General features: G+C 38.5%; 1 protein-coding gene across 1 annotated transcript in view; it reads right to left on the minus strand.

Moving 5' to 3' along the window:
* The window catches only part of LOC111155454 (RAB2A, member RAS oncogene family), a 94604-nt gene that overhangs the window by 71413 nt on the left and 1147 nt on the right, over window positions 1-22044 (minus strand). The gene's annotated exons all lie outside the window — the stretch shown is intronic.

Raw genomic sequence — 22044 nt, forward strand, 5'->3', positions numbered from 1 at the left:
AGTTTTGAGTTTTTTCCCTTGTTTTTCACCTACTGTCCTTTTTCTGTCCCAGGATCCCATAGAAGACTCATACAACATCTGGTGATACTGTCTCCTTAAGCTCCTCTATGCTATGATAGTTTCTCAAGATTCTCCCTGTTTTGAAAACCGTAACAGCTTTGAGGAGTATGGTGAAGGCATTGCAGAGTATACCCTCAAATTGGGATCTGTCACACTTTTCCCCCATGACTGACTAGAGTTACTGATGTTTGCCAGGAAGACCACAGAGATATATTATCTCTACCTCTACAAAGGTACTCACTATCATTACAAGAGTACATACCATCCACATGACTGATTACTGTTGACATTAACCTTGGTCACTTGCCTGAGGTAGTTTGATAGGTTTCTCCACTGCAAAGTAACCGTCTCCTTCTCTTTCCACACTACACTCTTCCAAAGGACACCACTATGCATAGCCCACTGCTTTGCCAAGTGGACCTTACCAAAATTTTAACCACTGATCTGTTTCTTTTTTCTATGTCGTCATCTTTCACCACCATGTCCTGTTGCCCATAGCCAATCTTCTGCCCTTTCAAAGTGCTTTAACATTATTATGTGTACTTACTACTTTATATTTAAAAATAAATGAAAAATATCCTGTATCTGAAGTAGTCTTCTGAAATGGAAAAATTACCTTCATCTTTAATTTTTTCACTCCCTACAATGTCCTTCTCTAATCCCTGTTAATTCCAATTCTCACCAGTAACCACTTCTTCATTTTCACTACCACTGCCCTACATAAGACCTTTATTACCTCCCACTTGGACCGCTGTAATAACCACCTAACTATATATGCTCCAGCTTCCGAATCTGTCCTACATATGGCTGCACCATGGATGGATGAGAAAAGACAGAAAGAAAGGATTGCATGTAACGTCCAGAATGTCTCTGCCACTATATTATAATCTGAATATATACACATGTATATTTAGTTCCTACTGTAATCATAACTCCAGTCTGGTACTCTTTTCTTTTAAAAAAGTCTACCTTTTCTACTGCCTACAGATTAAAGTTCAAATTCAACCACACTGTATCACAACCTAAGTCCAATATGTTTAATGAATTTATCTTTCCAGTCTTATATCTAGTAATTGTCTAATAGGAAACTATACTATAAATTGGATGGTTTATACTGAGGAACTACAAGGTGTGGCACTTGAAAGATACATGATAAATGACAACTTTTCCCCTCCTATTTTTACATTTTGTTTATTTACCATTTCTACTTGTCTAAACTCTACCCATTTTTAAAGGACCAGCTCAAATGCCATCTTTTTTTTTTCTCTTTTCTTTCAATGCTCAAATTTTTTTCTTTCAAATGTCATCTTACCCTACCTAAGGTTTCCATGGAGGAGGACAGGCATTCTGCATTCTGCAACTTCTCATGAAATTCCAAGCTTTCTCTAGTACCTCCATCAGAGCCTTTATCACATTCAATCAGCACTGCTGGAGTATACACCCCTTAAAGGCAGGGGCATATTTACTTCACTTTTTAAATCCTTCACAGTAGTAGTCCCGTGCTTTACATTTAAAAACTTAAATTGTGAAGCCTTCTGAATTTCAAAGTACACCACTAATTTAAGAGATAACAAATTTTCTGGACTAGATTAGGATCCTGTGTGTGACACTGGAAGGAACAGCTGTTTCAGGTCTCCAGCCCTTGTTTGCTTCTTTGTATAATGGTAATCATACCACCCACTTTATTCATAAGGCTATTTTGAGGAATACAGGAGCTAGCGCGCAGATCACATGACTGTGCTTCTTTTTCCTTCCCCAGCGCTGAAAGGCAGGCTGACACTTTATCCCATGCTAAGGCCACAGTACTCTATACATACTTTATTAACCACTTATCACGTTATACTTTCATTATCAGTTTACACATCCACCTTCCTCCTTCAGGGGCAGTAACATTCACCTTTTTGTATTTTGAAAACTACCTTGCACTGTGGCCCAGTTTAGAAGACAGATGCTCAGTGAATACTAGATTAATATACCGCATGCTCACTGAAAAGGTCACAAAGTGAGACTAGTCATTTCCATGATGCGACAAACTCTAATCTACATTTAAAAAAATCAATTTCTCAAAAAATAATAAGTCAAAATTTTTTACTCAACAGTGAATTTTTCTTTTTTTTTTTTTTAAAGATTTTATTTATTTATTTGACAGAGAGATCACAAGTAGGGAGAGAGGCAGGCAGAGAGAGAGGAGGAAGCAGGCTCCCTGCCGAGCAGAGAGCCCGATGCGGGACTCGATCCCAGGACCCTGAGATCATGACCTGAGCCGAAGGCAGCGGCCCAACCCACTGAGCCACCCAGGCGCCCCTCAACAGTGAATTTTTCAGATGTTTGGAGAATGAAAACCTGACTGTGCTGAATCAGAATTCCATCTCTATCATCAGCCCCTAACTTAAGTGTAATTTTCCTCTGAAAAGTTCAGCTTCTTAGTGTGTACATGAGTTATCAATCAAGCACCTCCCAGCTCCAAACCTTCATTGCCCTGCTGGAGACACTAGAACATTTCTCCCAGCCAGCTGGCGTGACAGCACGTGTCATCAGCAGAAGGCAGCACTCCGCACCTCTCCGCAGCCAACTTCCCCCAGCACTCCTTCAGGCTGCTTCCCATGAAGGTCCCTACACAGCTCCTCCCCATGGAAGGCTTCCCACAGCACACAGACAGCAGCTTTCCAACCCATCACAGCCCCTCAGTGGGCCTCAGCCGTGCCCCTCCAAGAAGGCCTGGATGCCAGATTGGCTCCTTCCTTCCATGCTCTGCCTGGGTCTTCTATCTGCTGTTATTGTACTCTTTAGAGTTCTCCTTACCTCTGAGCCAATTCCCTGTTACTCTAATCCCATGATATAGTTAATGATTCTTTACATTAGACTTTCCCTGTGCAAATTCCCGTGTGGTTTCAGTCTCCTAGCTCAACTCTGACTGATCCAACCAGTATGGTTAACAGATCCTTCACTAAGACAAACCAAATTTAAGTTGGTAAAGTGGAGGGCTTCTGAATATGAGCCAAGTATAGATTTTCTCAGAGAAGGCCTACTAGGTGTTTTTTTGTTTGTTTTTGCTTTTTAGTGCAGTATTTTCAAAAACTACAAAGCCAGATACAATTTAAATTTTAAAAAATTGTAAAATAAAATGAAGCATTTGCTACTTTCCATAGGGAATAAATGATCAAATACTAAATCTAACAGGAAGTAAGATAGCACCATGTGCTAAAAATAACACACCTTTCCTTTCTTCTTCCCAACTCATGGGGCTTCCCCCCTCTACCTGTTTTAATGTTGGTAAATGGCTGGAGTGTTTGAGAAGCATCAGAATGAAGAACACTGAAGTACAACTACCTCTCAGAATTTTAAGAGTACCACAATTTGCTGAACCATAAGGTCCTCTGTGCTGTTCTTTAACCAGTAGACTGTAACCAGTTATGTCATGAAATCAATTTAGTGGATCACAACCAGCATAAAAAAAGACCTAGAAAATGGCAAATATGAGACTGTATATACTATACAAGCATAAGTACTATTTGGAAACTTCTATTTTAAAGAGATATATGCACTTACACACATATCTGAACCCTGAGCAATCAAATACCTCTTACCATGACTGACAAAAACAAACTTGGAAATTACTCTCTAGTGTCTAATCCAACCACACATCCACTGAAAGAACTCATCTACAATACTTTTGCTATCATTCGTGGCAAAATAAGTCAGCTGAAGAATCCAGAATACTTACATTCTCTTTTAATTAACATTTAAAAGGACAGAGATCAAGGGGAAAATCTGACTGAATCATCTTTTGGGAATTTAATGTACATACCTACACAAATAAATAAATACAACTTAGGTATCATGAGTCAACCAGCAGGTGATAATTCTATTCCAGAAACCTCTCTGTAAAAAGATTCTCCCATTAGGTGAAACTGGGATAAACCCTACACCCTGGTTTGCCAGGGAAGGCTCAGTAACTCGTGTTTCCCTAATAAATAATGGATCAGCTAATATGATAAATTACATGGTTTCCCTAAAGCACAGATTCTCAAAATATGGTTCTCACACCAGAAGCTTACGCATTACCTGGAAACTTATTAGAATGCAAATGATCAGCCCCATCTTACTGAATCAGAAACCGGGGTGAAGCCCTGCAATCTGTGTTACCAAGCTGTCCAGGTGTTGCTGACGGGTGCTGAAGTTCAATAACCAGTGCCCTTACATACAGCCAACAAAAATGACGGTTTCAGTGGCCAATCCTCTTCAGTTTACTTTTTCAATTATAACTAATGTGAAGCCCCTGCACAGTTGGTATAACATAAATAACTGAAAATACTGAAGATAGGTGCCCCACAGTAAAGTCCAAAACATAGTTATCCTGGTTTCCACTTAGCACCTTTGGCAATTACCTGGCTTGGAACAGCTGGGCTACATGCCACCTGCCAAATACCCAAAGGACTCACTTCAATACCGATAGTCTTCCTTTCTTTCTTGTTGCATCGAAGGACTCCTGTAATCAAGTTATGCTAATATACTTTTGTCTTATTTAAAATATCTGCATGGCTTTTGACAGTCTGCAGGTCTGACTATGCTCCTTCCTTGCATGCAATCTTATCCAACCATGATACTAAGCCTGTGAAGTTAGTAAAGCAGGAATGATAAATAAATAATATTTATTTATTTGAGAGAGAGAGAAAAAATGTGAGGGGAGGAGCAGAGGGGAAGAGGGGAACAGGGGAAGAGCTGTGCTAAGCACAGAGACCAATATGAGGCTCAATTTCACAACCCTCAGATGATACCCTAAGCCAAAATCAAGAGTCTGATGCCCAACTGACTGAGCCACCCAGGTGCCCCGTAAATCGTATTTTTCCACTCTACCACCCAACCTCCTTAATTTATTCTTTTCGACAGACTGCAACCAATATCTTTCCTAACTAAAAATAATGTTATCTCACTTTTCAGGTATTACTAGTAGTAATACTAAGAGAAAGAAGGGAAAACTCTGTAACTAAATGACTGACAGGACAGAAATGTAATAAGGGAAAAAGGTTTAAAAAAATAAACATAATTTCCTTGACACTAACTTTATCCCAACAAGTTTCAGTTAATAGATCAGGTATATTACACTTCAATCTGACCATTTTCCTAATCCTTTCATAAGCAAAGATTCCAAATAAGAACTGCAGCATCTCAAAATCATATTTCAATGAAGGAGCTTGTAGAGGATACTTTTCCATGATGTTCTGGAAGGAAGAAGGTGCTTTGTGATGTGAATGTACATGATACTTATAAAATAAATTTACTGTACATGATCTCTAAGTAGTATGCCATGATATAAATGATATCAAAGTTAAAGACTAGAAGCAAAAGGAACTATTTCATGCAGTTGCTACATGAAACCAGCAAGAGCACATGAAAGCACATGGTAATAGCAACTAAACAGAACTGCTAAATTCCTAAACACAGACTAGGCATCAGTCAACACAGACAATGTTGAGATTAGCCTGTTGAATTAAGTACACAAAATATATACCACACTCAAAATCAGATATTCTTTCTAAGTCCACTATTTTTAATAAAAGGTGATTTGGCAGTATCTATCAAAATACGAATATAAATCCTAGTCGGCCACAGATTTTACTTCTTACACAAGCCCGCAAGAATTGTGTTATACTGTGTATAACAATATTCATCAACAGGTCTAGATGAACATTTGTTATTTCTGGCAACCTAGCATCAGAGCACTTTTCTTTGAACTCCCCGGCAGCTGTATAAACATGTAATCTAGACTCAGCCAATCAGATGCTCTTGTCCAGAATCTGGAATCTTGAAAGAATGCTCCAATATCAGGGACCACAGAGAATCCATGGCGGCTACAGTGGAGATGAGAGACCACTGATATGTCCCCAGTATCTTCTTCAGCAGGATATACTGACAGCAGGAATCTGACTATGCCTTGCCTTCCTTGGTTTTGCTATTTTCAGGCCGGATTATATTGCTTTCCTATCAATCTATGAACATTCAATCTTTCTAATGAAATCTGCTTAAATTAACCACAGTAGTGGTTATTATTTCATTAGAGAATAGGTTTCTGCTGTTTGCTACCTACCACAGAGCAGGAATAACAGAATCAGGAACTGAATAAATTATGGTTGAGCTATGCAGGTGTTTAGAAAGAATGATAGATTTATATATGTGATATGTTAAGACACCTAAGATGTACCCTCAGGAGAAAAAAAAAAAAAAAAGGTGTAGAACAGTACTGAATGTATAATCCTACTGGTAAAACTGGGACAAACCCATACACACAAGCTTACAGATGGATAGAATTTAATGGATAGACCAACAAAAAATAATCCTACTGGTAAAACTGGGACACACCCATACACACAAGCTTACAGATGGATAGAATTTAATGGATAGACAATTAAAAAATACACAGAGCACAATGGAATACTATGCAGCCATCAAAAGAAATGAAATCTTGCCATTTGCGACGACGTGGATGGAACTAGAGGGTATCATGCTTAGCGAAATAAGTCAATCGGAGAAAGACAACTATCATATGATCTCCCTGATATGAGGGAGAGGAGATGCAACATGGGGGGTTAAGGGGGTAGGAGAAGAGTAAATGAAACAAGATGGGATTGGGAGGGAGACAAACCATAAGTGACTCTTAATCTCACAAAACAAACTGAGGGTTAATGGGGGGAGGGGGGTTGGTGGGGGTGGGATTATGGACATTGGGGAGGGTATGTGCTATGATGAGTGCTGTGAAGTGTGTAAACCTGGCGATTCACAGACCTGTACCCCTGGGGAAAAAAATATATTATATGTTTATAAAAAATAAAATTAAAAAAAAAATACACAGAGAAGTTTTTCAAAGGATCTATTTTTGCATCAAACACTACATAAGCAATATTTTAATGGGCCTTGTCTAACAACCTCCATATTGAAGTGGCTTTTAAATAATTAGCAAAACTTCTTGTGTAACCAAAAATAGTTATATTAAATGTCGGTCTGCGGAGAAAATTATGAGAGCCTGTGAGTAAAACAATGTGCTATGAGAAGATTTTGATTTCCTTTTTTTAAAACTCCTAAAAGCCGCTCAAGAATACTAATCAGTAGTACTTTTGAACAAGATTTACTCATAGCTAAGGCCAAAAATTCACATATCCACGCTCAAATCCAACATGGTTTTTCCATTTCTAAGGTAAATTCTCCAAGAAAGGAAACCTGAAGCTGGAAAGAATGGGGGGGGAAAAGGCCAAAAAAGAAAACAAGATTAAAAAGTGGAAAGGGATCACTAATTCCTGCCAGAAATCTGAGTGAAGGGTAGAAATTTATACCACTGAGAGATGGGGAACAAGGCTTCTGTGAAGCTATCCAGAGGATAAGCAAACCAACACAGTGCCACACAGTGCTCTTCACAGTACGGTCCCCAGATCTCCTTTAGTCTTAAATTGCCACAGAATGCTGACAAAAACCCTATCCTGCTACACCCTGTACAACCTGACTGCAAGGAGCTCAGTTCAATTCTCTGTTCTCCACATAACAAATATAAAAAGTAGGGGCAAAAGTAAAAACTGATTCTAGAGGGTTGTTAGGTGAGGGAATTATTCAAACAAACGAGACCATGTCTGATGGTATCATACCTGATGTATAATTTGTAAAATGGAGCCAGTAGGTACCGAAGATTACTGTGAGAACATATATGAAAGCCAAAGCACAGCACTCAGCACACATTGGTGCTCAATAAATGTTTGCTGAAAATCTGAGTATGTTATGAGCCATTCACTGCAATTAGAATGAATCCTCTCCATGTTCCTTCAGTACTTTGTGCCTAGTGCATTACATTATCTTATAACTACTGTGGCAAATTTGTCTTCCCAGTAGGATAAGATAGTTCTATTCATTTTTCTAACTCTAGCACAAGGACTGCCCACATAGTATCTTAAATGTCCTTAAAAACAAAAACGAGGTTGGGGAGGCCTGGGTGGCACAGGTGGTTCACTGTCTGACTCTTGGGTTTTGGCTTGATCTCAGAGTCATGGGATCGAGCCTTGAGTGGGGGCTCTGTGCTCAGCATGGGGTGTGCTTGGGATTCTCTTTCCCCCTCCTTCTGTGCTCTCGCTCTCTTTCTCAAATTTAATAAAAAATAAATAAAAACAGGGGCGCCTGGGTGGCTCAGTGGGTTAAAGCCTCTGCCTTTGGCTCAAGTCATGATCCCAGGGTCCTGGGATCGCCCCTGCATCTGGCTCTCTGCTCAGCAGGGAGCCTGCTTCCCTTCCTCTCTCTCTGCCTGCCTCTCTGCCTACTTGTGATCTCCGTCAAATAAATTAATTAATTAATTTTAAAAAATAAATAAAAACAAATGAGAGGCACCGGATGGCTCGGCTGAGTGTCCAACTCTTGATTTCAGCTCAGGTAGTGATCTTAGGATTGTGGGATTGAGCCCTGTACCATGCCTCACACTGGGCAAAGAGCCTACTTGGGGTTTTCTCTCTCCCTCTCCTCCTCATCCCCTAACACATGTGTGTGCAACCACACTCTCTCTAAAAAACCCAAAAAACAAAACCAAAAAAATGAAAATGAATCCAATCCTCTAATCTTCACATAAATTCCATCCTCCAAGCCCTAATATGTATCAATCAAACCTCTATCTGAACAATTCCAGTAACAAACCAACTCACCATTTAACAAGCTCTTTTCATCTTTTTTTAAAAAACTTTTTTGTTTTTATTTTTAAGTAATCTCTATATCCAGTGTGGGCCTTGAACTCACAACTCTGAGACCAAGAGTTGCATGCTCTTCCAGCTGAGCCAGCCAGGTGCTCCCCACCTCTTTCCATTTCATAGGGAGTCCAAATCTATCTCCTTTACTCACGGTCCTGGTTCTGCCCATGAAAAGCCACAAAGGGTAGGCTTAAGTCTCTTTTATTTAAATACCCAAGTATTAAAAGTCATTATTACATGCTCCTTTAGATCTTCTCTTTTTTTAGATTAAAATGTTTCCATTATTTGTGTGTGGGGGGGCAGTTACAAACAAAAATGTTTCCCAAGCCTGGGTGACTAAGTTGCTTAAGTATCTGCCTTTGGCTCAGGTCATGATCCCAGGGTCCTGGGACAGAGTCTTGAATGGGGCTCCCTGGTCAGTGGAGAGTTCACTTCTCCCTCTCCCTCTGTCCCTCCCTCCTGCTCCTGTGCACCTTCTCCTCCCCAACCCCTGCTCTCTCAAATAAATAAAAATCTTTAAAAAAATGTTTCCGTTAGTTGTTCCTACAATATCGTGGTTGATACAGCTTTCATACTATCTTGACTGGTCTTCTGAGCAGACTCCAATGTGTAGGTATCCCTCTAAAACAAATTTCCATAATTGAGTTATAGAGTAGAATTATCATCTGCCTTGTCTGTACATTATACTTTTACTAATCCAGCATCACATTTATTCCTTTGTTGGCTATCAATCCTGTGACTCATACCGAACCAAGTCATGTAAAAGTTTAAGTGTTTAGACAAGTGCTATTTACCAGCTGACCTCCATCTTGTATTTGTATGGTTGTTTTTATTTTTATTTTTTTAAAGATTTTATATATTTATTTCAGGAGAGAGAGAGCATCCCAAGCAGAATTCACACTTAGCCCAATGCAGGCCCCGATTCCATGACCATGAGATCGTGACCTGGGCCAAAAATCAAGAGTCACATGCTCAACTGACTGAGACACTCAGGTGCCCCTGTATGGTTGTTTTTTCAGTAAATATAAGGCTTTAATTTCATTAATTTCCATTTTGCTAACTTTAGTCAATCGTTCTGCCTGTCAAGGTCATTTTGGATTCTAATCCACACATTAGCTCTTTCAACCAAACTGGATTTTATCCAAGTTGTTACAAATATAAAACGTAAAAAAACCAGGACTGAATGCAGCAGCATGCTCCTTCCAGCTTGCCTACAAGGGCAGCCCTTCATGGATCCAGTTATTCAGCCACTTAAAAATCCACCTAGCAGTGAAACCAGTAGAATTTCTTCACCTTATACCAAAGGTTATATTATTGAAAAAGTGTAACACATACTTTTACTTTAAAGACAGGTGAATCATGGGGCGCCTGGGTGGCTCAGTGGGTTAAGCCGCTGCCTTCGGCTCAGGTCATGATCTCAGGGTCCTGGGATCGAGTCCCGCATCGGGCTCTCTGCTCAGCAGGGAGCCTGCTTCCCTCTCTCTCTCTCTCTCTGCCTGCCTCTCTGTCTACTTGTGATCTCTCTCTGTCAAATAAATAAATAAAATCTTTAAAAAAAAATAAATAAATAAAGACAGGTGAATCAATTCACCACATATACGATTACTGCTTTAATTTATAATTAATAACTCATTTCCGTATTTATTAATTTTTATATCCAGTTAAGTAAAGCTTTGAGTATAAGTAATTTTGGAAATGTGTACTTTTACTTTGACCTTTGAAATAGTTAAGACTAAACTGAACTAATAATACTTTATGCAAGGAGATAAAAAGATAGCCTTTGATCAATCGATTCATTACACTGAAGACTTCTGTAAACCTAAAAAAAACTGCCTCTTTCCAAAGGAGTTCAAAATCAAGAGAACTCATCTAAGGTATCTCAAGGTACCAAGAGTGGGTACGGAAGAAATCAAGGAAATAACTATTGATCTTAACATCCCTTTCTTGAAGACTACTGAAAAAGAGCACCTCCTACTTGATATTATTCTTAATCTCAAGAGGCCTGTGAGGATATCTGAGATAGGAAATGACTTTCCTTTAGGGAGTCCAAAGAAAATTTCAGGATCAAAGAATCACCATTTTGCATATTAACACGTGATCTTATTTCCTTCAACTCAAGTAATTACAGTTTGAAGTCAGCACAATGAATCACTTTTTCTATAGACAAGACCTCCCCCACTAACTTAATTTTAGGATGCTCAACCAATTAGAAAAATTATCTCTAAGATATTACTATTAATAAAGCACTTTGCAGCTTAAAAGGCACCTGCACACTTTTTTTTACTTCAAATAACAAAAATCCTGTAGGGTAGATACAAGCCAGGCATTCCTGCTGTCTTTTTCTAGATGAGAAAACTGAAGCTGAAGACATTTGAACTTCACCAAGGTAACAAGCAGAGGAGCCCGTGAACTAATCAAGATATTGTAATTACAAATACTAGGCTCTTGGAAAATTTTCAAGAGTGCTGTCTAGGCTAAAATGACCAGAGAGGACTTAGAATAACATATTACAGTCTACCTTTGAACAAAATGGGTTTGAACTGCTTAAGTCCATATGTGGATTTTTTTCAATAAAGAGTACTGTAAATGTATTTTCTCTTTCCTATGGTTTTCTTAATAACATTTTATTTTTAGCTTACTTGATCTTAAGAATACAGTATATAGGGACACCTGGGTGGCTCAGTTGGTTAAGCCACTGCCTTGAGCCCAGGTCATGATCCCAGGGTCCTGGGATCAAGTCCCGCATTGGGCTCCTTGCTCCGCAGGGAGCCTACTTCTCTCTCTACCTCTGCCTGCCACTCTGCCTGCTTGTGTGCTCTCTCTCTCTCTCTGACAAATAAATAAATAAATAAATAAAATCTTTAAAAAATAAAAAAAGAATACAGTATATCACACATACAACATAAAAAATATTTGTAAATTGGCTGTTTATATTATTGGTAAGGCTTCTGATCAACAGTACAAATAAGTAGTTACATTTTTGAGGAGTGGATTATGTGGATTTGACTGTGTGGAGGTTGGTGCCCCTAGTCTCCACACTATTCAAGGATCAACTCTATTTCCCTCCTAGATGCACAGTAATTATTGCTAAGGGGGACAAATGCTAAAGGAATCATTTATCGGCATTAACAACACTGGGGGCCGCAGAACAAGCGTGAATACACCACTTACACTGACATATCAACTGTAAATAAATGAAGGGAAACAAATTACTGACACTTGAATTTCAAAGACAGCTATAAAGTTTGGGGGAAAAAAACAAAACAAAAAAACAAAACCCCACAGCACTTGTGAACAAGCCTACAGGGTACACCTGGCAGGTACTTTATTCATTTCACAAACAGGAAACTCAGAAATTTTAGTTAATTGTTCATTTGCACAAATAGGAATTAGTGACAGGTATCCTCTTTCCATCAGACTCTTTCTACATCGTCCTAAAAAGAATATATAGGTGACATTACATATATAGGAATATAATAGGTGACATTATACATGCTTGGGAAATCTGACCACCATATTGCTTCCTATGTAGGACATAGTTAGGACATAACAGGACACAGTGCCTGCCTTATCCAAAAGATCATGGCAAATGGACATGCTTATGATCTGTGTCTTGATCCCTGCCCATGTGACTGAACAAGTGTGGGACCTGATAGTATAAATTAATTCAAATTCATCAAGGATTGGGGTGCCTAGGTGGCTCAGGAAGTTAAGTGTCCAACTCCTGATCTTTGGCTTAGCTCTTGATCTTAGGGTCCTGCGATGGGCTCCACTTAAAAAAACATACATACATACATACATACATCAATGATTCAATTTTCCTAGTAAAAGCCTCTCAGACTGAATCTTTTAATAATACAGCAATGGGCTTTACAAAAACACAAGCTTTAAAAAAAAAAAGATGACAGTAGGGCTGAAAGAATAAGAGTGAGATTTAACTGATTACTCTAAAGAATGTTTTCAATTCACAGATTCACAGATAAAACAAAAGATGTGCACACCTTACACCCACAATTCCACTTCAAAGTGTGGCTCCAGAACTCAGCATATATGTTCAAGGAGGCGCACACCAAAAAATCCACATAGTATACTATTTTTTTCTTTTTTTTTTTTAATTTTATTTATTTGACAGAGAGAGAATACAAGTGGGGTGAACCCCAGAGGGAGAAGCAGGCTCCCCGCTGAGCAGGAAGCAGATGCAGGGCTCCACCCCAGGACCCTGGGATCATGACCTGAGCCGAAGATAGCTGCTGAGCCACCCAGGTGCCCCATACTGTCTTTTATAAGATGACACACAACTCAGCCTAAAATTTCCTTAGGGGAAAGAGTGGGAAAATTGTGTGGTATAGTCAAACAATAGGATATAATTAAATTAAACCAACAGAATGTAGTTAAAATTAAACTAACCTAGCAATTAATACCAATAAAATAGAACAAAATATATTAATACCAATAAATTTCCCAAAATAATAATGAACAAAAAAGTTTGAGAGCATGTACAGTAAAATTTCATTAATATAAAGTTGAAAAAATACATAAACGATTATACACTGTTTACAAATACACACAAACATATGTAGTAATCATTTGGAAACTTTCATAGAAATAATAAACACCAAATTCAGGAGAGTGGTTACCTCTAGCGACAAAGAACAGTGAAGAGTTTACAAAGGGCTTCAACTGTATCTGTAATATTTGTTTCCTAAACAAAGCACAACAAAATAAACCCTTCTTTCTTTTCCAAAGAAAAGAGAATGATGAAAAAGTCTATACTAGGCAAATATAAACCAAAATATAAGACTCAAAATTAATATCAAACACTTCAGTACCCAAAACTGCACTACCAAAAAAAATAATATGTAAAACACAAACAACTCCACAGTATGTAAAAAGTGGAGCGTAACTTAATGACAAAGAGTAACTCTTCAGTAAGCTGTGAAGACCTGAGCCCCAGAAATACCTTACAAATCAGCCCTCAAATTTACTGGAGGGAAAAAAAACCACTCTGACAAAACTAAAAACAAAACAAAACCATGTCATAATAGATACTAACATCCTACCCCAAAACTCAAGGGACTATCAAGAATATACAGATAGTAAATCTCATCTCATGAACATGTATGGAAACCCGAACCAACCCTGAACCAACAGTACACCTTTCAAGCACACACGGAATATGTACACTCGCTGACCAAGTAACTGGCTACAAAATTAGCTTAAAAAACTAAATAATCAACATAGTCTACATGCTCTTACCTATGTGAATAAAGTCAGAAATCAATAATAAAAACATTGTTCAAAAGGAAAAAAAAAAACCATGTTTAAAACAAAAAACACAAGGGGTGCCTGGCAGGCCCAGTTGGTAGAGCATATAACTTCTGATCTCAGGCTTGTGAGTTTGAGACCCACAGTGGGTACAAAGATTATTTAAAATAAAATCTTAAAAAACAAACAAACAAAAAACACATGAAGCACCTGGGTGGCTCTGTCAGTTAAGCGTCTGCCTTCAGCTCAGGTCATGATCCCAGGCCCCTGGAATAGAGCGCCACAGGAGTCGGCTTCTCCTTCATCTTCTCCCCCTCTCCCCTGCTTGTGCTCTCCTGCGTGCAAGTGCACGCACGCATGCACATGCTTTCTCTCTAAAATAAATAAAATCTTTGTAAACAAAAACAAAAAAGCAAAAAAACACATATCCCTAATTATCTCAAGGATTGAAAGAGAAGCCATGAGAGGAAAACATTTCAGAGTAACCAGTTCCCTAACACTTGTTTACAATTTTTCTTAGTTTCCTATGGGCACTCTTTAAATCATTATCAAAACTTCTTTTCCTGAGCTAGTAGATTAGTAGGAGTAGGTTTCTGTTCTTTTATTATCAAACAGGTCCTTCTAGAACAAAACCCTAAGGACAGTCTTTCTGAATCATGAGTGGACCTGAATGATCATGTAGACTAGATTAAGCAAAGGTGCTAAATATATGTAAATACACCTGGAATAGAATGAATCTTGAACAACTTTGGATCCTGTTAAAACAATGTTGAGAAGATAAGGAGCCTTCCATAAAAAGTTTCTGCTACATGCAAACAAATACAGGAAAAATATAGTAAGTGCAAGAAAACACAATACAGTTAGAAAGAAACAATTAGATCAAGGATAGTAGATGTCTCAAAGTATCAGCTGGCCACCAACTAGCAAGCTAACCAGGGATGGTGGCGGGGAAGATCAACATGTTAGGATTCACAGGGGACAAAAGACTATTTTTGCTATGAACAGCATTACTCAAACCTACACAGCACTGGTCAAGTTTGTGTTAGTCTTTCAATGGACCTCAGGAAATTATGGTAACATTTCAAGAAGCAGCATATAAAGTTAAGATGAAACAGTAACCATTTCTCACTCAAGTCACTATTACTTATCTTATCTCATTTATTCATTCCATTTTATAGATGAGGACACCAAGGCAGAGGAAAGATGCTGCCTAAGCTCATACAGCTGGTAAGGAGCAGAGAAAGGACTTTATTCTTGTTTTATAGAGGACTTCACTGTTATTTTATCCTTTATCCCCATTTTGTATAAGTGGATGTGGTATCTTTTAGTAAAGGGGACTGAGGGACTATGTACTCCCACAACTCAACAAACCAAGCAGTTGTTGGTAAGCCAACAAAAGAGGTCTGAATGGAATTTGTGGGAATCCAGAAATACCTATGATATGGGAGAGTATGGACTTTGGAGTCAGAAAGACGTGGGTTCAAATTCCAAACTCCAGTTTAGTCAGTTACTAGCTCTGGGATGTGACAGCTTCTCTTTCCTCACCTGTAAAATGGAGCCTTCATCATGGATATTACTGTTCAGATTGGATGACCTGTACCAGTAGAAAAGGCCCTATAAATATATAAATATACTAGCTGTATATTTACATTCTTCACTACACCACACTGTAGTCTTTTAAAGAGGAAATCAGAGGAAAAATGCCTTTCAAGACCCATAATCAGGAATAATTAAGTATACGCATACATGCTTTTAAAAAAATAATGCATACTATAATTAAAGTAAATAAGCAGGGTTCTCTCTTTGCATAGCTTAATACAATGCCCACTTCAAAAACGTGCACACAAAAAATCAAGTATTAATGCTGCTTCTGACTTCAACTTACTGTTTCTCCTTTACCCTCAGTGGTAGGCAGAAGGATGCCACTCAAGAAATTATACCCTATTCCCTAGAACCTGTGACTATGTTACTCTACACGGCAAAAGGCACTTTGCAGATGTGATTAAAATTACAGACTTTGAGATGAGATTATCCTAGATTATCCAGATAAGTCCAATTTAATCACACAAGTCTTTATACACAGAGAACATTTCCAACTTTGGTCAGAGAGATGGGATGACCCAGGAAGAGGACTTGGCTGGCTGGCTGCTGCTGTCCTTGAAAATGGAGGAAGGAGACCAGAAGCCAAGGAACTGGGTATGTGGTGGGCTCTAGAAGCTGAGAGCAGCCCTCAGATGACAGCAAGAAAATGAAGAGCTTAGCCGCACAGTTGCAAGAAAGTATATTCTACCAACAACCTGAAAAAGCAACCTGAATCCCTCAAAAAGGGAACCTGGTCCCGCTGAAACCTGGATGTTAGCCCACTAAGAAACATGGCAGACTTCCGAAATATGCTGTTATGTACTACCAACTTATACAGAACTTTCTTTCACACTGTAAGATATTAAATTTGTGTTCTCTTAGCTGCTTTAGAGTACAGTGGTTTGTTATGACAGCAACACAAAACTAATGTACCTTCTTTCTCCCATCTGAATTAATAAAACGATCACAAAATTTTATATAAATGTCCTTAAATCCTTTTTGAAACAAAAAGAACCAAACTGGCCAATGCATGTAGCCCACCCAGTGGAGGCTACTTAGCACACATTCCCATGTTCTGAAGCACAAACTCTGCACCAGGCTCTCTCCTGCTCCAAGAGTTTCACTGTGGCATGCATCCATCAATACTCATGTCCTTCCTTTCTCCCTCAGATTTGACCAGACACACACACACACTGTCGGCTACACCTGAAAATAGGTACATTCTGAAGAGCAAACTAGGAGCAATTTAGAGAGCTACATCATAGCTGTGAAGAGTAAAAACTTAGAAAAGTAACGCCCCAAATGACGCTGTTTATCTATAAAATGGTAACCTCACATATCTTTTGAAGCAATAAAAAAAGAAAACCTTTTGATATTGTATACAAACTATAAGAAGTGTGAAGAATGGTTCCTAAGAATCTACTACACAGATGGTACCAAAAACTCATGTGATGAAGAGTTCCACATAAATTCAGCCTGGATATACTTTATGGATTAACTTAAAATTTCAGAAAGCAGAAAATCTGACAATAGGAAAAAAAAAGATAAATTCTAGAAAAATATACACAAAAGGCCCATGACAGACCTGCAGAGGAATGCCACAGTACTACCACTAAAAAATAGTGCTTTTAAGGGCCCTGGGTGGCTCAGTCGGTTAAGCATCTGCCTTAGGTCATGATCCCAGGGTCCTAGGACAGAGCCGGACATTGGGTTCCCTGCTCAGTGGGAAGCCTGCTTCTCCCTCTCCCTCTGCCTCTCCTCCTGCTTGTGTTCTCTCTAATAAATAAAATCTTCAAAAATAAATAAATAAATAAGTAAATAATAGTGCTTTTTAAAAATATAGATGTCCAGGACTCACTGCAGGTCTTCTTAAACAGCATCTTCAGGATAAGACCCAAGTTGCTTGCATTGAGAAGTTCAGTAGGAATTAAAAGGGAGGTGACTACAAGTGAATGATAGCAAAGGGAATCTAGTATCTTTTTGCCAGGTGTCTTTTATTTTCAAGTGAAGAACAGCAGCTAGAATGTATTCTAAAACTTGCAAAGAAATGAGGTTGATGAACCAAATGGGAAATTTTCACATAGAAAGCAAAGTTAGAAAAGAGGACAAGGTAGGTCAGTATTCGGCTGTATCTTTTATAGCAAAGGACACAGCCTAGCAGTTCAGGATAAGCAAAGAATAACAAAATGGAGCAAGCACAGCTGGGCCAAAATGAGAGGGAAAAACAGCTAAGCTGGCAAAATTAGAATCTGCTCAAAAAACCAGCAAAATTACTGGCTACTGCAAAAGGCAGTGAGCTGTAGAGATAGAGTGGGGGAGAAGGATCAGAGAGAAGAGAAAATTCATTTCATGGTGGAGCAGGAACAGAATGAGAACAAAAGGGACAAGAGCACTGAGGAAGAAGAGAGGGGCATTATTTGAGATAAGGAGGAGGCAAGATCACCAGGAGATGAAAGGAAAAAGGACGAGAAAAACAGCACCATGACCTCTAGGATTCAACGGAAGTCCCAGTAGCATTATAAATGTTAGGGGAAGCAAGCAGCAAACAAACTGGTTACGAGGGAAAGAAAAAAGGAAAGGGATACTCAAAAATCTTGAAAGCAACAATTTAAGTAGACCAGAATAACTGTCTAAGGGCACCTGGGTGACACAGCTGGTTAAGCGTCTTGACTCTTGATTTTGGCTCAGGTCATGATCTCAGGGTCCTGGGACTGAGCATAAGATATTCATTTTCTCTCTCTCTCTCTCTCCCTCTCTAATAAATAAATAAATAAATAAATACAATCTTTAAAAATAGAAAAAGAATAAACTGTCTAAATTCTAGATGATGTTAAAAGGTATGTTTCAGACATGTTTTAGCTCTCTCACTGAATAAAACTAACACATATAAAAACAGACAAAATAAAACAATACAAAGATGAAAAAGTTCCACAACTACAAAGAAAAGCAATGGAAGGATTAATACAGAATTCATGCTGGTGGAAGCCTGGGAAACGAAGACGTAGGTGATGAGGATCCATGTTCCTTTAGCATGGGTGTATAATAATTCATTACTGTTCTTTAAAACTATTAAACTGTACATACACAATATATACATACATATGCTTTTTATATGCATGTTATATTTCATCATAAAATAAGTGGCATTCTTCTACCTTCAAATTTCTTAGTTTGTTTTTCCCCTGTTTGTTTTCTGAAGATAATCTAACAAACTTGTTCATATAATGAAATACAATGGTGTTTCTGGCCTCAGGTTTTGCGACAAGGAGCTCCACCTCAGACCTAGCAAATCAAAATCTCTGGGGTTTGGACCACTGAATCTTTATTTACAAAAAAGAAAAACCACTCTAGGTGACTCATGAGAATCTAAAGAAACTCAAGTTTGAGTCTCCCACAGGATAGGTCTTCCTTCTGTCACAGCTCTAAAGCTCTACAAAATCTAATGCCACCATTCCCCAAGGCCTTTAGGATTTTGCCTCTATGCCGCATGTTTTTGACCTTTCAACTTCAAGTCTGCCCTACCTTCACACACATACACACTCCAGCCCCTCATATTCCTGCCAACCTGATCTTGCAGTCAGCTCTTTACTTCTCACTCTTTCCCTCTCTTTCACAGTCTTCAATAAAATGGCTCACACTATGGCTCTATTTTTAATTTTCTAAAATCACCAGTAAGAAGTATATGTGAGATTGATCAAGCAGCAAACATGTACTTCCAACTACCTACCAGACATTTCCCCCATGCCCACCTGGCAAATCCCTATGCATCCTTCTAATTTCAGCTCAACTATCACCTTCCAAATAAAGTCTTGCAGCACGTCTTCCAAGGGCCCAGCTACTTAGCTATTATTTTTTTATTATTTTATTATTTTTTATTTTCTTATGTAGCACTTGTCCTCAAAAGATTTTAAGAAAAAGAAGAAAAAAAAAAAAAAGCATGTGCGAGTGGGGAGAAGGGCGAACAAAGAATGAAGGAAGAGTGGAGGGGATGAGAACGATGCAATAGGGAGTAGTGGGGTTTATGAACAATCTTAAAAGAATGGATAAGCAAGAGTTGGTCAGGTGAAAAAGTTTTGACCTAACCTTTCTTTTCATCTTTTTTGGGTGGGGGGCAAAGCAAGAGGGTCACTTCAGATAGAATACAACTGGGTTTGAGCATCTGTTTGCCTACCTGAGTGGCAAAAAGGGCAAGGACGGTTAGTGATCAGGTTAAAATGGTAGGCAGTTGCTAGAATTTTAGAAGCAACAATTATAGGCTTATTATAATTTTTCTCTTTCCCTATTTGATAATTATCTGGTTATGCTATTAGGCCAGGCTAGTTAAAAACCAATTTCCATCTATATCTAGATTTAAATGACACATTTACCTAAATGATTTTTCAGGAACAAGACACTACCAATGAAAAATATTAAAGCTACATTTTAACTGCACCTGGCTCCAGAGTTAAGAAAACAAGCATTTCAACGGTATCATCATGATCATGGAAAAAGTTTTAAAAAATCTCTTCTATGAAGTGGAAACTCCAAAAAACAAGGTGTGCATGGTACTTTCACATTTGTCTCCATTTTATCTCATTATTGAGAGAAAAGTAAAAATTAAAAATGAAAACTTATTATAAAATAGGGAAAGTGAGAAACAGGAAAAGTAGCAATTTCCTTCATTCTAAGATATATGTTTTTCATACTATGAATTTTGAAGACATCAGGATAGATATCACATTACTGATTTAATATCTTTTTGTGGGGAGGGCCACATTAAGTGTAACTTACAACTGTGCATATATTTTGAACTAAGGAGACATGGTAAATGATTTTGGCCAAAGTTAGTTAAAAAAGTGGCAGAATCCAGGGCGCCTGGGTGGCTCAGTCGTTAAGCGTCTGCCGTCAGCTCAGGTCATGATCTCAGCGTCCTGGGATCGAGGCCCACACTGGGCTCCCTGCTCGGCAGGAAGCCTGCTTCTTCCTCTCCCACTCCTCCTGCTTGTGTTCCCTCTCTCTCTGTGTCTCTCTCTGTCAAATAAATAAATAAAATCTTAAAAAAAAAAAGTGGCAGAAGCAGGCTAAAAACCTCCTACAGTTATTAATGTATATTAACATGAACATAGTGGCTTGTTTGGCTATTCTTTCAATAATTTAACTAAATATACAAGACCTTCTACTAGGCTCTTCCTGAAATACAAAGCTATACTAAACAGCTTTTCTGCCCTCCAGAGGCACATAATCAAATACAGATGCCTACACAAGTACCTATAAAACAGTCTGGCATTAATAACAGAAAAATACAAAGTGTGATGCACCCAGATAAAGGAGTAGTAGTCACTGCCAGCCAGGATACCAGAAAAAGCCTGACACATCAAAAGAGCTTAATATATGTTGACTCTGAGAGCATTATGGAAGACCTGGGTTAGACTTTGAAGGATTGGTAGACTTTCCACTGAGAAGGCACTTGAGGCAGAGGGAACTGTAGGAACCAGGAAAAAGCACAGAAATCAGCCACCAGGCCTCACTGCCAGAAGGCAGGGAGTAGTGGGAAAGAAGGCTACCAAAGAAAACAGAGGCTAAAATACTGGAGTTCCTGGAAGGTCAAACCAAAGAATGTGAGCAAAGGAACAGTCTCCTAACAGCCAGGTTTCAGGAAGACTAATCTGACAGCAAAACTAGGTTGGCTAGAGTGGGGAGAGTGTTCCCTTTAAACTGCCTGGGAGTTGTTTTTGAATGAGGGCAAGTTCCAAAAGCACCAGCACCAGCTTTCTACTATTTGTAGCTCCACTACTCTACCCACAGTAGATGCTCAATTAGTAAGCTGAAAGAATGCAACCTGCAAAGGATAATTTGCACCTTCACCACTTCTATATGTCTATATTCACTCCTCTTTTTACTTCTCAAACACATTCATATCATAATTAACATAAATTTCCTCTCCAGCTCAGGTTTACAGCCTAAATAAAAATTTTCCAATAGGCTTTCAATCCAATTCTTTCTCCTTCAAAACATGCCGCAGCTTTCTGTAAAAAGTATAAAAATTTGCTACTAAACATTTGCAAAGCATTCCTCTACCCAAGACACTACACAGAAAACCATTCAGACTCTGCACAGACACACATCAAAAAAAAACCTTGCTAAAAAGACAGGTTTGGGACAGCAAGTTTTTTAGGCTGCAATCAACATGCTTCTTGTGTTACTTACTGAATTTGCTACATCACTAGTGCAACCACAAGCTGCTGCTTATGTTTCCAAAGTTGTGAAAAGGGCCCAAAGTTGTGCAAGAGTCCTCACTGAAATCAGACTCTGGTATATAAATAGTTGTAACACCTGAACGAGCCTTAGTTTTATTATTAGATTCAAAATAATGCCAAAATCACAGGTATTAAGTATATTTTACAAGTTTGTTTACTTATCGGCGAAATACACTCAGATGTTACTT

Source organism: Enhydra lutris, unplaced genomic scaffold (assembly GCF_002288905.1).
Source record: "Enhydra lutris kenyoni isolate GAN:26980312 unplaced genomic scaffold, ASM228890v2 scaffoldscaffold41, whole genome shotgun sequence".
In the NCBI taxonomy this organism is placed as follows: domain Eukaryota; kingdom Metazoa; phylum Chordata; class Mammalia; order Carnivora; family Mustelidae; genus Enhydra; species Enhydra lutris.